Below are 5,000 nucleotides of genomic sequence, written 5' to 3' on the forward strand. Positions count from 1 at the left end.
GACCCAAAGTATAACAAAACAACCATGTTTTTCCATATGTCTAAGGGCTCCTATATATTAAATGGATGTTTGTATGTTTTTTTTACTGCAAAAGTTGTTACATTTATAGATATTGTGACACACCCTCGTAACTCAAACAGCACAGAATAATACCTGGCTGGAGGGGGAGTGGGTCACATAAGCTCATGTTACCTAAGATCGCAAGCTCTGATATGTCAATTGTTTTAGTACAAGTAGTCAATTGGCTGCTCTACATACAGAAATAAACAACATTAGGATATCTTAAAGCATTTTGGAAATATAAACCTGTAAACACACAGATACAATAAGCAGAAATTTAAACTATGAATATTTATGGTGAATGTTAACTTCTCTTTTTGGTAGCTGTTCAATTGAACACTTTCCAAGTCCATTTTTCTGTCATTCAGTGCTGTATGCATACAGTTACACCTTTTAAAAATATTTTGTGGCCATTGTAATTGGCTTTAAGGTAAATAAGTGGGCTCAGACATCGAAATTCAATTTTGGGGTCCAGGTTTTATTAAAGGATTTTGTGTATTTAGCCCCTAATTACAGGGGCAATCACAGATCTTTATATTTTTTCCCAAATCCAATATGGTGTCCAAAATCAAATATTGCTGTCATAATAACATTTTATGGAGGTTAAATCACCTGTAAAGTTGAATTTTGTAAATTCATGCCTACAAAGACTGTTGGTAGGAATCCATTTTATTCTAAATCCAATATGGCCAACATGATTTACACTCAAACACCTTAGCCCTTGTTCATTTTGTAGTGTGTTATGCTGTATTTAAAATGGTTTCATACGGCTCTTGGTATACCTAGGACTATGATTGGCACTGCTATGCCTGTTGTTTGAATAGCCAAAGCCTTTTGGTCCCCTAAAAGGAGGGGACTATGTACAAAAAGTGCTGTAACTTCGAAACAGTTTACCCGATATGGATGAAATTCCCTAAAACGTAACCTCATAATTTCAAATCCAAAGTGCTGGAGTACAGAGCCAAAACAACAACAAATGTGTCACTGTCCCAATACTGCTGAAACTTTGATGACGGACTGAGGCATGCCCAGCAGGAGATTGACAGAACCTGTGAGGGTGACCTCAGGTAAATTTTCCCACGGGGGAGCAGTACGGGCAACAACAACAAAAAATGTATGAAATGTATGCATTCACTACTGTAAGTTGCTCTTGATAAGAGTCTCTGCTAAATGTTTAAAATGTAAATGTATTTGAGGTTAGTTAGTGTAGCTAGGTCATAGACTATTACTAAGAAGAGTTGGTTCTGAGGGACATTGCACAGCACCTCACACATACATTTGAAGATGATCCCTGGGCTTTGATGGACAGATGCAGATGAGCTGGAGCTGGTCAAGCATGGTGCACAAAGACCACTATCTCACAGTCAATCCCCAGCCTCCATAAACAATCACATACAGCAAGTTTTACCATCCTAAGGTGCCTGTTTGCCATAAATGGCATATGTCCTTATAGGGATGTTGGATTTCTGCAGTTTCCCAGACCAATGCATGATTCACCCCAGCATGGAAGCTCATTCTTCACATGCGAGTCCAGTTCAGGTATCACATGGGCTGGGCAATCATGGTTGGTAGTAAAATAGGTACATACCGTAGAACTTCAATTAATAGCCCATGCGTTTATTTACTTGAATAACTGAACACGACAGGCGCTCATTAGAAATAGGCTTCTATTTGAGCCAGGCATCTGTTTTCTTAATGCACACAGCTTTTGCTCAAATGCATAGTTAATTGTTTAATTGCAGCATTCACTTCCAACATTTTAATAAATTCCTTCATTTCCTGCACTAATGGGTTATCATTTACACACAGTGTCACGTTTCTTTTGTCTTAGTATGCTTCTGTTTTATTCACAGAAAACAACTGTTCTTTCACAAAATAATTATTATCCTCTTTGACTGTCCATTTTTGTCAGTTCCTACTTTCGCCAGTAGATGGTGATTCATAGGGGTGTGTACTCCTGAAGTTGTTGAATGTTTCTTTGCTTGCCAGTTAGCTAGCAGTTCTCAGCTGTTAGCAGGCAATGGCTAGCAGTTTCTTGCTGGCAATATAAAAACAGATTGCCATAATTGTTTTGTATCATTTCTGAATGATTTAATGTAACAAATCAAACATTAAACCTTGTAAACACTTCACTGTAATTCATGGTAACCTCAAACAATTTAGTTTAGACCCGCCGTTTATTTGAACCAACTGTTTATTTGCTCAACTGTGTGTCATTGCCTGGCTATTAAAAGGGGCAGGTGGCTATTTAAGACTCTGCGTTTAATTGAAGTTTTACAACGTTATGAGGACAATGCACACCAGCAATTTCCAGACGGTGTTTTTGCTGTTGAATGTCAGTCCAGTTCCATGGTGTGTCTGTCTCTTTTGTAACTGCCTGAGGGGAGGACTGAGGTGGAGAGGGCATCCCGAGGACAGTTCTGGGAGATGCAGGATGGCATTGACATTGGAGAGATGCAATTCCTATGACATGTGAAGGCTCAATAAGTTGATGGCATTTCTTGTCAGGTTGTGTTGGTTTATTGTAGTGAACAACTGCCTTTATGCGCTTGTCATATGTGGATGCATCCTCCCCATACGCCATGACTCTCACCAAGTCAACATATACGGTAACGCCAAGGCAGACTTCTCTAGAAGAAGCAATGGTCCACCTCAACTCAAAAATAAGAATGCACCGGAACATGCAAATGTTCTTCACAAATGCAGTGAGCCAGCAGAAGGTCATTTTGGATTCTGGTAGATGTATTGGACTAGCAATATATCAAAGCTCACTTCTAAATGAAGTGAGCTTGAGACTTAAAGCCCAATCCTGGAGGAGCAAGTTATACCACAGTGGGGGAAAGTTGTAGAGCTAGGGAGAGGGTGTCGGAGTCCAGGATTGGATTCACTTTCCTTTCGTTGGAGAAAATGTGTTGTCTATTGAACAGCTACCAAAATGTTAAGTTTAGATTCATCATAAATATTAATAGTTGATATTTACACCTATTGTATCTGTGTGTTTACAGGTCTATATTCACAAAATCCTTTAAGAATCCTAATGCTGTTTGTGTATGAAGGGCAGACAACTGATTACTTGTATTCAAACATTTTACAATATCAGAGCTTGCATTTTGAGCTGTACATTTTGAGTTAAGGCGGTGTGTCACAAGATCTATCAATTTAACCAGTTTTGTAGTAAAATATTTTTATAAAACCATCCATTACATATATGGGTGACTTTAGCAATATGGAAAAACAAGGTTGTGCTTTGTTACCCCTTCCCGAGGTATAACTTAAAAACTAAAGCCCTTTTTGAGGATTGGCCACTAGCCTACAAGGTGGTGGTTCAAACACTCATGTGTGAGAGAGCCTGTGTGTGTGTGTGTGTGTGTGTGTGTGTGTGTGTGTGTGTGTGTGTGTGTGTGTGTGTGTGTGTGTGTGTGTGTGTGTGTGTGTGTGTGTGTGTGTGTGTGTGTGTGTGTGTGTGTGTGTGTGTGTGTGTGTGTGAGAGAGCCTGTGTCTGTGTGTGAGCCTGTGTGTGTGTGTGTGAGCCTGTGTGTGTGTGTGAGCCTGTGTGTGAGCCTGTGTGTGTGAGCCTGTGTGTGAGCCTGTGTGTGAGCCTGTGTGTGTGTGTGTGAGCCTGTGTGTGTGTGTGTGAGCCTGTGTGAGCCTGTGTGTGTGAGCCTGTGTGAGAGCCTGTGTGTCTGTGTGAGAGCCTGTGTGTGTCTGTGTGAGAGCCTGTGTGTGTGTGTGTGAGCCTGTGAGTGTGCGCGTGTGAGCCTGTGAGTGTGCGCGTGTGAGCCTGTGAGTGTGCGCGTGAGCCTGTGCGCGCGTGAGCCTGTGCGCGCGTGAGCTTGTGCGCGCGTGAGCCTGTGAGCCTGTGTGCGTGTGAGCCTGTGCGCGTGTGAGCCTGTGCGCGTGTGAGCCTGTGCGCGTGTGAGCCTGTGCGCGTGTGAGCCTGTGCGCGTGTGTGTGTGTGTGAGCCTGTGTGTGTGTGTGTGAGCCTGTGTGTGTGTGTGTGAGCCTGTGTGTGTGTGTGTGAGCCTGTGTGTGTGTGTGAGCCTGTGTGTGTGTGTGTGAGCCTGTGTGTGAGCCTGTGTGTGTGTGTGTGAGCCTGTGTGTGTGAGCCTGTGTGAGAGCCTGTGTGTCTGTGTGAGAGCCTGTGTGTGTCTGTGTGAGAGCCTGTGTGTGTGTGTGTGAGCCTGTGAGTGTGCGCGTGTGAGCCTGTGCGCGCGTGAGCCTGTGCGCGCGTGAGCCTGTGCGCGCGTGAGCCTGTGCGTGTGTGAGCCTGTGTGTGTGTGAGCCTGTGTGTGTGTGTGTGTGAGCCTGTGTGTGTGTGTGTGTGAGCCTGTGTGTGTGTGAGCCTGTGTGTGTGTGTGTGTGAGCCTGTGTGTGTGTGAGCCTGTGTGTGTGTGAGCCTGTGTGTGTGTGTGTGTGAGCCTGTGTGTGTGTGTGTGAGCCTGTGTGTGTGTGAGCCTGTGTGTGTGTGTGTGTGTGTGTGTGAGCCTGTGTGTGTGTGTGTGTGTGTGTGTGTGAGCCTGTGTGTGTGTGTGAGCCTGTGTGCGTGTGTGTGTGTGTGTGAGCCTGTGTGTGTGTGTGTGTGTGTGTGAGCCTGTGTGTGTGTGTGTGAGCCTGTGTGTGTGTGTGAGCCTGTGTGTGTGTGTGAGCCTGTGTGTGTGAGCCTGTGTGTGTGAGCCTGTGTGTGTGAGCCTGTGTGTGTGTGCGTGTGTGTGTGGGTGTGTGTGTGTGAGCCTGTGTGTGTGTGTGTGCCTGTGTGTGTGTGTGCTTGTGTGTGTGTGTGTGCCTGTGTGTGTGTGTGTGTGTGTGAGCCTGTGTGTGAGCCTGTGTGTGAGCCTGTGTGTGTGTGTGTGTGTGTGTGTGTGTGTGTGTGAGCCTGTGTGTGTGTGTGTGTGTGAGCCTGTGTGTGTGTGTGAGCCTGTGTGTGAGCCTGTGTGTGTGTG

At 44.7% G+C, this 5,000-nt stretch overlaps 1 protein-coding gene across 5 annotated transcripts in view; it reads left to right on the forward strand.

Annotated features, from left to right (window-relative positions):
* LOC106568689 (activated CDC42 kinase 1) overlaps nucleotides 1-5,000 on the forward strand; it is a 183,282-nt gene that overhangs the window by 111,859 nt on the left and 66,423 nt on the right. The gene's annotated exons all lie outside the window — the stretch shown is intronic.

This window comes from Salmo salar, chromosome 14 (genome assembly GCF_965601325.2).
Source record: "Salmo salar chromosome 14, fSalSal1, whole genome shotgun sequence".
NCBI lineage: Eukaryota > Metazoa > Chordata > Actinopteri > Salmoniformes > Salmonidae > Salmo > Salmo salar.